A 12,432-nucleotide genomic window follows, 5' to 3' on the forward strand; every position below is an offset into this window, starting at 1 on the left:
GACTATATTTGGGCATAGTGTACACTGCTCAGGTGATGGTGCACCAAAATCTCAGAAGTCACCACTAAAGAACTTATCTGGCTGGGTGCAGTGGCTCACGCCTGTAATCCCTGCACTCTGGGAAGCCAAGACAGGTGGATTACCTGAGGACAGGAGTTCAAGACCAGCCTGGCCAACAGGTTGAAACCCCATCTCTACTAAAAATATAAAACATTAGTTGGGTATGGTGGTGTGTGCCTGTAATCCCAGCTACTCAGGAGGGTAAGGCAGGAGAATCACTTGAACCTGGGAGGTGGAGGTTGCAGTGAGACGAGATTGCACCACTGCACTCCAGACTGGGCAGCAAGAGCAAAACTACGTCTCAAAAAAAAAAAAAAAGAACTTATTCAAGTAACCAAAAAACCACCTGTATCCCAAAAACTGTTGAAATTTTTTTAAAAAAATACTATAAAACCACAAATGTCCATTTGGGGTAAGTAAATTCATTTCTGGTTCCATGAAACTCATTAATTAAGGCTAAGGATTTCACATAGGAATTTGGAGACGGTATGTATGCAGTACATATTTTGGTTACATGTCTCTTGAACCATGGTTGGCTACTACTGGTGCATGGTCAGTTGAAGATTATATATATCCCAAACTCAACCATTTATCTTTATCTCTTTCTACCTTGAAGTCATAACTCAGTAGGAGAAATATCTGTATCAGTGACATTTCTTTTGATATGGAGTCTCACTCTGTCACCCAGGCAGGAGTGCAGTGGCACGGTCTTGGCTCACTGCAACCTCTGCCTCCCAGGTTCAAGCGATTCTTGTGCCTCAGCCTCAGGAGGAGCTGGAACTATAGGTGCCCCCCACCACGCCTGGCTAATTTTTTAATTTTTGGTAGAGACGGGGTTTCTCCATGTCGCCAAGGCTACTTTCAAACTCCTGAGCTCAGGCAATCCACCTGCCTTGGCCTCCCAAAGTGCTGGGATTCCAGGTGTGAGTCACTGCACCGGGCCTGTATCAGTGACTTCTGAACTATTCTTTACAGAGTTCCTTCAGGGGACTTTGAAAAGGAAGTGAAGGGGATGTAGATGAAAAGAGGGAAACCTGAACAGGTTAGACTCTACTTCTCCCAACTCCATGCATTCAACCAAAACAGCCCAACTTTTCTCTTTTTGAGTCCCTTTCCTGTAGAATATATTTGAACAAAAGTCTGTTTTTAAAAAAGTTTGAAATTCTTTATTTTCTACTACAGATTCTCACAGGCCAATAAAAAACCACAGCTGTCTTTTTTTCCTCATAAGATAAATGCTCCTTGTTAGCTATTCATCACCATCACCTGGTTGTCAGAAAGGACTCACAAATGTATGAGGCAGGTGATCCTGCTTCCAGCCCTCCTTTCTCCAGCCACTGTCATTAAGGATGAATAAACTAATACGGTTGCAGGCTGCTGCGTTGGATATCAGGCAAAGAACATTATATAAATCATCATATAAACTGAAAGAGACATTATGCTATCTAAGAAGTTAACTATAGCTATAAATATAAAACTAAAGAGAGAAATATTTTAAAGTAGAATAGCTCTTGTATCACCAAATAAGATGTGTCCTTCAAAGTGGTCACATTGGTTATGAGGGAATAATTGGCAAGAGCAAATCTTTAAAACTTCGAAAAACAAAGTAGCCACCTTGAGAAATTTAACTCATTCCAGTAGTGCTCCTAGTAAAAGCATTCTTAGAACTCTTTTTAGAAGTACAAAAAACACCAGCCCACCCACAAAATTGTGAAATATAATCAATTGTTGTTTTAAGTCACTAAGTTTTGGGGTGTTTTGTTATACAGTAATAGATAAGTGATATGGTCTGGCTGTGTCTGTGTCCCCAGCCAAATCTCATCTCGAATTCCCACGTGTTGTGAGAGGGACCTGGTGGGAGGTACTTGAATCATGGGGGCATGTCTTTCCCATGCTGTTCTTGTGATTGTGAATAAGTCTTATAAGATCTGATAGTTTTATAAGGGGGAGTTTCCCTGCACAAGCTCTCTCTCTTTGCCTGTCATCCATGTAAGATGTGACTTGCTCCTCCTTGCCTTTAAGTCCTTTAAACCTCTCTTTTGTAAATTGCCCAGTCTTGGGTATGTCTTTATCAGCAGCATAAAAAGAGACTAATACGGTAACACAGAAATGTCTGAATCACTAGGCTTTGGGAGATGTTTAAAAGGAAATCATTAGTCTTATAGAAAAAATCTAGCTATCCAGAACTCTAGAAAAATAAGCTGTTCTGTTTTGCTATAACTTTAAATAAATAGAATACAGCCAACTTTAACAAAGTTTGACTCTATCTTTAAAAAGAAATAAACAACTTTCAAAAAACAAGTAAAGAACATTTTGGAAGAGAAAACTCCAGGATGAATGGGACTAGTAGTAGGTTCCCAACTTTCTCCCCTGCAGTTTTTGCTTTTTACCTTGGGTTCATCTAAATCCTATCTATGCTGCCTTTAGGAGAACTTTGCTCTTTTTCTTTTGCCTGGGCGTGGATAAAAATAAATGTCCATTTTCCTGAAGTACACTAAATACAAGGGTGCATTTTCTTTTTTTAAAAGAATTACACAGGAAAAGAAAGGAAGCACAAAGTATAAAAACAGGTAAGTTAAATATAGATTTTTTTTGATCCTAAGATAAACAAGTTAAGTTTAGACTTTTGATCCTAAGATAATTAAATTTTAGCCAGAAGTTGGCTGGCCCTATTTTTCTTTACACCCAGTTATCAGTCTATTGTCCTTGTCTGCAGGAACTCACACAAGAAGCCAAAAATACAACACATACCTCAGAGTTTACCATCTCATCTTCTTGAAGATAAGACTTTTATTAAACCAAGAATTCCAAGGAAAAGAGGGTTTCTTCCTAAAGTATCAAAATCATTTTTAAAAAAACTTTGTTTTGGTAGAAGTTTTAAAAATGTATTATGTAGGCTATAATTTAACTTTTCTTGAGGACTACTATTTTTGTTGTTATTTTTGTTTTTGAGACACAGTTTCACTCTGTCGCCCTGGCTGGAGTACAGTGGCACAATCTCAACTCATTACAGACTCTGCCACCTGGGTTCAAGCAATTCTTGTGCCTCAGCCTCCCAAGTAGCTGGGATTACATATGCATGCAATCACGCCAGCTAATTTTTGTATTTTTAGTAGAGCTGGGGTTTCACCATGTTGCCCAGGCTGGTCTTGAACTCCTGGCCTCAAGTGATCTGCCTGCCTCGGCTTCCCAAAGTGCTGGGATTACAGGCGTAAGCTGCCATGGCCGGCCTCACTACTGTTAACATTAATAGTATACCAGGCTAAAATAATGTTGTTTTCAGTGTCTATTAAGGACTTGCATACCAAATTAACAATCGCATAAGGATCGTGTGTTAAGAGAAATGGTTCACTTTTGCCATTTCTCTTTTTTGTTGTTGTTTTTTGAGACGTAGTCTTGCTCTGTCACCAGGCTGGAATGCAGTGGCGCAATCTCGGCTCACTGCAACCTCTGCCTCCTGGGTTCAAGTGATTCCCTTGCCTCAGCCTCCTGAGTAGCTGGGACTACAGGCACGTGCCACCACACCCGGTTTTTTTTTTTTTTTTTTAAATTTTAGTAGAGACTGGGTTTCACCATGTTTGCCAGGATGGTCTTGATCTCCTGACCTCGTGATCCACCCACCTCGGCCTCCTAAAGAGCTGGGATCACAGGCATGAGCCACCGTGCCTGGCTTTTTTTTTTTTCCCCCTTTGAGACGGAGTCTCGCTCTGTCTTCCAGGCTCGAGTGCAATGGCATGATCTCAGCTCAGTGGCATGATCTCGGCTCACTGCAACCTCTGCCTCCTGGGTTCAAGCAATTCTCCTGCCTCAGCTACCCAAGTAGCTGGGATTACAAGAAGGCACCAAGATGTCTGGCTAATTTTTGTATTTTCAGTAGAGACAGGGTATCGCCATGTTGGCCGGGCTGGTCTCGAACTCCTGACCTCACATGATCTGCCTGCCTCAGCCTCCCAAAGTGCTGAGATCACAGGCATGAGCCACCAAACCTGGCATTCTTTTGCCATTTCTATTTAATGGTACTAGAAGGCTTAGCCTGAGCAATTAGGTAAGAAAAAGAAATAAAAGGCATCCAAATTGGAAAAAAAAAAAAAAGTAAAATTATCTCTGTTCCAAGATTACATGATCTTGTATGGAGAACACCCTAAAGATGCCACAAAAACATTAGAACTAATAATGATTAGTTGCAAATACACTAATCATTTATTAGTGTCAGCAATGCTGCAGGGTACAAAGTCAACACATAGAAATTAGGTTTTGTTTTTTTTTTTTTAATTTAATTAGCTGAGAATATAGGCAAAGTTGTTCCACAGTCCTGCAGTACATGTATAATTTTCCTATGGCAGTTACAACAAGAGATAGGAGAAACAACGTTTGGTCTAAGTGTGACAGATGTAGATACATATTTTTCACAATGTTCCACAGGGACAGAGAAGTGATAAATCCTGCACCCAAGGAGTGAAAGAGACAGAATTTGCATGCCCAATGATCTCATGTTTAGTAGCCTCTACATCTACTAATGGGCCCACTGCCAATGCAAGAGGGTCAGTTAAGTGGACATGAGTGTGCATATCATTAATAATATCAATGTCTTTAATGTCCGCAGTTAATGTTTTAATCACCTTAGGTCTGGAGATCTTCTTGGGGTATGATGAAGATCTTGTCGTCCTGAGATAGCTTCCCACGGATGTGTTTATTAGGACATACAATCTGCTGCTGACTTGAGGAGAAGTAGCATACAGTATTTGGGTATATGGCTGGTAATACATAATTGTGATATTATACATGGCCAGGGTATAGAGAGTTGTTGACCCATGGAACAAATTCTACCCAAATGGGTTTGCAACGCCAAAACAAAACAGTTCTCCAGTTTACTAACCCAATTAAGTTCTTTTCATTCACAACGTGCTCAACAAATGGGGTCATATCAGTAAGGGGTTGTACAGTGAGGATCTGCAAGAAAAGACTGAATGTTGCTTCTCAGTGATGACTGCACTATCAATTAATGGAGTCAACATATCCACAATGTACTGCTGTGGTATTATTTCTCTTCCCTCAATAAGAAATCATCATGACAACTTGGCCAGATGCATCTGAACAGTCTACACCGAACCTGTCATCTAGAAACGTGTACTCACTATCTAAGGGGAAGGACAGGTGCAGATTGTCAAATTTTACATGGGTTGGGTGCTCAAGTACTTGCCCGTTAAAAATGCTTGACTGTGTAGTCACTATTCATTTTGGGAGGATTAAATGATAACTTGGTGCCAGATTCAAGTATATACACTCCTAGTTTAATCTCGGCTATGCCACGTGTGCTCAGTATAAGTGGGGAAGATGAGCAATAAAGACAATTTTAACCTTAGCATCCTCTAGGCAAAAACATAACTGTCTTTTGTACAGCTGTCAAGTGAGTGGCCATATGTCAGGGCCATTTCCACAATACCACCATGAAGTGCATGGATCTGTTACATATTGTTTTACTATAGTACATCCAGCTTGATCAGGTGCAGGGCGATAGTTGAAGGAGCACTCCTGGAAAATGCCCAAGATATGTAAGTCTCTAGGATCTTGCACCTTCTGATGGTTGCATGGAATTCTTCAGAGGAATCATCAGTGGTAGTAACTTTACATGTTACATTCATGACAACTCTTGTGGGAAATTTAGGATATTCAAATAGGACAACACCAGGAGTTGACGTATCACAGAACTTGGCTTACAATTGTCTGAGCATGGATCTCATGCATTACCTTCAGCAGGAGGAGCAGATGGGCTGGCCAAGTGCAAGCTTGATAGATCAGGATAAGTGACTGCAGGTGCAGGAGACATAGCATCTCTAAGGTTAGCCAACCCTTGGGGAGCCTTTGTAGAAACAAAAGAAGATTTAATGCACCGAGTTTTGTTTCTGTGGAGATGAGCCTATTATTTATGGCTCAATTGGTGATACTGCCTGACTTAATTTTAAGTCGAGTTTCTCTAGAGACTCCTGTTTCCTGTTGATTCTCTGTGATCCTCTCTGAGAGCTTCCTGAGAACCTGCTAGATTGAGGTTTGGCTCTCTCATGCCTCAACCTCTGCAGCCTTGAGGTAGGTCCCCACTTGTTGCATGCTCTCATTCAGACTCTGTCTAGATCTAAGCCCTCCTCCTCCGTTGCTAACTCAACCACTGACTTGAGAGTTTCTCTGGTTACTAGCTCGCTCATCACTCTCTGATGGTTCTTTTGCTTTGGTTTTGGAGCAACTTTGTCTAATCAGCTGTATTCCTAAAAACTAACAATGAACAATCTGAAATTGAAATTAAAACAATACAGTAACATCAGAAAGAATAAAATACTTAGGAATGAACTTAACCATGGAAGTGAAAGACTTGTACACTGAGAAATACAAAACACTGCTGGAAGAAATTAGACATAAATAAATGGAAAAACATCTGGTTGATCATGAATTGGAAAACTTGCTATCATTAGAGGTGTCAGTATTACCCAAAGTCAGCTAGAGATTCAATACAATACCTACCAAAATCCCAACAATGTTTTTTGCATAAATAGCAAAATCCATCCTAAAATTCATATAGAATCTCAAGGGATCCTGAACAACCAAAACAATCTTGAAAAAGAAAAACAAAGCTGGAGGACTTACATTCTTGATTTTCCAAACTTACTACAAAGCTACAGTAATCAAAACAGTGTTTTATCAGCATAAAGATGGACATAAAGACCAACGGAAGAGACTAGAGAGCCCAGAAATAAACCCTCACATATCTGGTCAGATGAGTTTTGACAAGGGAGCCGATACCATTCAGTGGGGAAAGGTCAGTCTTTTCAACAAATGGTTTTTCGAAAAACTGGATATCCAGAAGCAAACAAATGAAATTAGACCCTTATCTTACATCACATACAAAAATTAACTCAAAATGGATCAAAGACCTAAAGAGCTAAAACTATATATATATATATATATATATAGTTTTATGTATATAAATATATATATATACATAAAACAAGAAAACAGAGGGAAAACTTCATGTCACTTAATTTGGCAATGATTCTTGGGTAAGACACTAAATGCACAGGTAACAAAAGAAAAATAAGATTAATTAGATTTCAAATTTAAAAACTTTTGTGCATCAAAGGACACTGTCAACCGAGTGAAAGGCAATCCATGGAATAGGAGAAAATATTTGCAAATCATACATCTGAGAATGGATTAATGTCCAAAATATATTAAAAAACTCTTACAACTCAACAACAACCAACCCAATTCAAAAATCGGCAAAGGACTTGAATAGGCATTTCTCCAAAGATATACAAATGGCCGATAGATATCAAATACATGAAAAAATGCTCAATATCTTTTCCTTAGAGAAATATGAATCAAAATCATGAGCTATCACTTCACACTACTTAGGATGGTTATATTATTATTATTATTATTATTTTGAGATGGAGTTTTGCTGTGTCACTCAAGCTGGAGTGCAGTGGCATGAGCTCAGCTCACTGCAACCTTAGCCTCCTGGTTCAAGTCATTCTCCTGCCTCAGCCTCCTGCCTCAGGGATTATAGGTGTGCGCCACCATGCCTGGCTAGTTTTGTATTTTCAGTAGAGATAGAGTTTTACCATGTTGGCCAGGCTGGTCTTGAACTCCTGACCTCAGGTGATCCACCCACCTCGGCCTCCCAAAGTGTTGGGATTACAGGCATAAGTCACCATGCCCAGCCTAGGATGGTTGTTATTTAAAAAAAAGAAAACAAGTGTTGCCAAGGATGTGGAAAAATTGGAGCCCTTGTGCATTGCTGATGAGAACATAAAATGCTATAGCCACTGTGGAAAACAGTGGTTCCTGAAAAATAAAATAAAATAAATAAACAAACATAAAATTACCATACAATCCAGCAACCCCACTTCTGGGTATATACCCACAAAAACTAAAAGCAGGGACTCAAACATATCTGTACACTCATGTTCACAGCAGCATTTTTCATAATAGCCAAAAGAGAGATGCAACCAAAGTATCCATCAACAGATGAATAAACAGAATATAGTGTATACATACAATGGAATATTATTCAGCTTTTAAAAGGAGTGAAATTCTGACTGAGTGCAGTGGCTCACACCTGTAATCCCAGCACTTTGGGAGGCTGAGAGGCCGGTGGATCACTTGAGGTCAGAAGTTTGTGACCAGCATGGCCAATATGGTGAAACCCCCTCTCTATTAACAATACAAAAATTAGCCGGGCAGGGTGGCATGCACCGGTAATTCCAGCTACATAGGAGGCTGAGGCATGAGAATCACTTGAACCTGGGAGGTAAAAGTTGCAGTGAGCCAAGATCGTGTCCTGCACTCCAGCCTGGGTGACGGAGGGAGACTCTGTCTCAAAAAAGTAAATAGAAATAAAAGGAGGGAAGTTCTGATACAGGCTATAATATGGATGAACTTTAGACATTATGCTAACCAACTGCAGCACTATTTACAATAGCAAAGCCGTGGAATCAACCTAAATACCCATCAATGACAGACTGAATAAAGAAAATGTGGTACACATACACCATGGAATACTATGCAGCTGTAAAAAAGAATGAGATCATGTCTTTTGCAGAAACATAGATGGAGCTGGAGGTTATTATCCTTAGCAAACTAACAGAAACAGAAAACCAAATATTCTAACAGAAACAGAAAACTGCATATTCTCACTTATAAGCGAGAGCTAAATGATGGGAACGTATAAACACAAAGAAAGAAACAACAGGAACTAGGGTCTTCTTGAGGGTGGAAGGAGGGAGAGGAGCAGAAAAGATAACTATTGCCGGGCGCGGTGGCTCAAGCCTGTAATCCCAGCACTTTGGGAGGCCGAGATGGGCGGATCACGAGGTCAGGAGATCGAGACCATCCTGGCTAACCCGGTGAAACCCCGTCTCTACTAAAAAATACAAAAAATTAGCCGGGCGAGGTGGCGGGTGCCTGGAGGCTGAGGCAGAAGAATGGCGTAAACCCGGGAGGCGGAGCTTGCAGTGAGCTGAGATCCGGCCACTGCACTCCAGCCTGGGCAACAGAGCGAGACTCCGTCTCAAAAAAAAAAAAAAAAAGAAAAGCTAACTATTGGGTACCAGGCTTAATACCTGGGTGATGAAATAATCTGTACAATAAACCCCTGTGAAACAAGTTAATCTATATAACAAACCCTCACATGTACCCCCGAACCTAAAATAAGTTTTTTAAAAACCAAAAAAACATTATGCTAACCGAAATAAACCTGTCACGAAGGGACAAATAGTGCATGATTCCACTTATATGAGGTACCCACAGTAGTCAAATTCAAAGATAGAAAGTAGAATGGTGGTTGCCTCGGGCTGAGTAGGGAGAAATGGGGATTTAGTGTCTTACTGGTACGGAGTTTTAAGTCTGGGAAGATGAAAAAAAGTTCTGGAGATTGATGTCAGTAATGGTCGTACAATAATGTGAATATATTTAATGCCACTTGAGAATGATTACAATGGTAAATTCTATGTTTTATATATATATATATTTATTTTACCACAATAAAGAGTAAATATGGTACAGCACAAGTTCTGCTATGAGTTATTTTGTTGCTGTTAAAATTCCCTTCTACCCCATCACCTAGCTCTCTCAGAGCAATGTTGACATCTGGCTACTCAAAATAATGCGCTCGTTTTACATGATGAACTCATTTGACAAAAATTATATTAAATGCCAGTGTCTGAATGGGTGTTTTTTTCCTGGGTAACTTCAATACTGATCAATCAGACCATCTCTAGATAGCCCGCCCTTACCCTAACATGAAGTGAACCATCTCTTCAGTCAAGTGACTTTTAGCAGGGTGCATAGTCATTGTGTATGAGTAACAGGAAGAAAAGGGTGAGCTATTATCCTAAATTTGCAGATAAGCCCCAGAGAGAAAAATAGAACATATAAGCCCTTCCCATGAACTTGCCAGATTTAGCAAGTACAAATACAGGACTCCCTGTTGTTTATCTGAAATTCAAATTTAACTGGGCACCCTGTGTTTTATCTGGCAACACTAAAGTATTGGAGGTGAGGAAAAAATAACCCAGGGTGTTCTGGGGTAACTGAGGTCTTAACAGGGAGCCTAGACAAGAAAAAGTAGAAAAGGCCATTAAAAAGATACTGTTAAAAAAAAATTGTATTGCTTAATCCATCCAGCTCAGGAGCCCCTCCCCACGCTGTGATCCAAGGCTTTTATTTTGAGACAGAGCGTCGCTGTCACCCAGACTGGAGTGCAGTGGCAGGATCTCAGCTCACTGCAACATCTGCCTCCCAGGTTCAAGTGATTCTCCTGCCTCAGCCTCTTGAGTTGCTGGGACTACATGTGCACACCACCATGCCCGGTAATTTTCGTAATTTTAGTAGAGATGGAGTTTCATCATGTTGGCCAGGCTGGTCTTGAACTTCTGACCTCTAGTGATCCGCCCACCTGGGCCTCCCAAAGTGCTGGGATTACAGGTTGAGCCACCATACCTGGCCTGATCCAAGACTTTATAAAGACATATCAGAGGGTGGGAGACAGAAAGTGGAAAAGGATAAATCAAAACTAGAAATGGGTGAATGAGAACATGCCCGGCCTCTAGTTAAGGCAACTGTGGCTTCAAAAAGGAATCTTAAACACCAGCATAGAAATCAGAGGGATCCTAATCTGGCTCAAAACAGAAGAGAAACAGTGGCTGGCCACACAGCAGGAGGGGCATAAGTAACAGAATACCAGGCATACAGTTTGGATCTGCTCTTCCTTCCATTAAGCCATCCACCACTACTTAATATCTAAGGGGCCGGCTAAGAAAATCCAGTCACTACTTTTATTTGCTAATACTTTGAGCCCCAGTTACAATAATGCCAGTACTAATTAGGTAACTACTTTCTAGCTTATCAACTCCTGCAGCTTTCCAGCCATTGTTCATCCCTCAGCGATACCACCTGCTTCTCCACGGAACCCAAACCCTGATACCCTCAGGAAAGTAAATCTGCTCAGGTCACCCACCTAGGAATAAACAAAAACAGGTTTCAGGGCCCTTTGTCCTTTGAAAATTCCGCCTTTTAAAAAATTAAAAATTTTTTTGAGGCCTGTGTTCTTTATCACGGACACTGTTCACATAGTGGTAATCCTTGCCTGACTCTGGTCTACTCGTTCCTGCGTTTCATTCCTCCGCTCGCTGTTCAATTCTTTGTTCAAAACGCCAAGGACAACTGGTAGTGAAGACCCTCCACTGGCAACACTACCATGTGCCAGGCACCATGCTGGGGACTGGGGATGCAAAGATGAGTGGTGTATCGTCCTTGCCCCCAGGACAGTTCCCCGTGTCCGCAGGGCCGGCCAGGAGGGCCGCAGCCAACCGTGGCTAACAGGATCACCGTGCCCTTCGCAGCAAGTGAGTGCAGTAGTAGGGGACCGGTACTGCCAAGCCAAAGGTTTTCTCCAGATAAAACTGGATGGCAGAGGGACGGAGACTGAAGCGACGCCGACGCCGGGCAGGTAATAACGGGAGGCAGAGACTAGAAGGGTGGAGGGAGCAGAGGACCCGCCCGGGAACTGGCAGTAGGGAGGACCCCGATGCAGTGGCGGGCCTGGGTGCCGGGCGGCCGCGCTTCCCCAAAGCCGTCACAGGGTCTTGGGATATCAAGGTGACTACTGGGCGCGAGTCGTTTTGTGGGGGAGGGTGTCCCCAAGGGGGCAATTTGAGAAGACGGTTGGGGATGCATCCGGGATAGCGCCTAAAGGGACGGTGGGTGGTGGGTGTTTGAAGGTCCCGTGGACGCAGGTCTGAAGGGTCAGGAGAAGGCCGAGGGTCAGAAGGGCTGGGGACGAGGTCTGTCCAGGGGGTCGGGGCGGACGCAGAGGGCGGGTGCAGCCGAGGGGGAAGGGCTGAAGGGAAGGGCGGGCGCTGAGAGCACATAGGTGGGCAGACAGGCCCTCCCCTAAGCGAGTCCTTGGAACGCGGGGCAGTGGGTCTGTGGGACCCTGCTCGCCTCCGGAGAGGCGTTCCTACCTCGTTTCTCGCCTCAGCCTCGTCCTTCCGCGCCGGCGGCGGCAGCGGCGGCGGCAGCGGCAGCGGCGGCGGCGTGTCGCGCCCTCCAGGGGTCGCGTTGTAGGCTAGAGGCGCCGGCGGCCCCTCCCTCCGGGCGGGTTGGAAACGCCGGCCCCTGTCGGCCTGGCGCGATGGTCCGATCTGGATTGCCCTCAGACCGCCCCTCCGGGTGGCGAGTTGGTTCGGTCCGCCCGGCCTAAGGTGCTCGCCCCCTCCCTGGCTCCCGCAGCGATGGGCGAAGCCGAGTCACGCGCAGAGCTTTCCCGCTAGGGGAGCGGCGAGGCTTACGCCGTGGCCCCGCCTTCTGCAGCCCGCGCCC

The 12,432-nt window shown here is 43.1% G+C and overlaps 1 protein-coding gene across 3 annotated transcripts in view; it reads right to left on the reverse strand.

The window, feature by feature from the left end:
* RUSC2 (RUN and SH3 domain containing 2) overlaps positions 1-12,432 on the reverse strand; it is a 71,228-nt gene extending 58,796 nt beyond the window's left edge. For all 3 annotated transcript variants that reach the window (XM_025360170.1, XM_025360169.1, XM_025360167.1), the window contains exon 1: positions 12,075-12,432. The gene's annotated coding sequence lies outside the window, so the exon portion shown is untranslated. The remainder of the gene's footprint in view (positions 1-12,074) is intronic.

The sequence above is a fragment of the Theropithecus gelada genome, chromosome 15 (assembly GCF_003255815.1).
Source record: "Theropithecus gelada isolate Dixy chromosome 15, Tgel_1.0, whole genome shotgun sequence".
Lineage (NCBI taxonomy): Eukaryota > Metazoa > Chordata > Mammalia > Primates > Cercopithecidae > Theropithecus > Theropithecus gelada.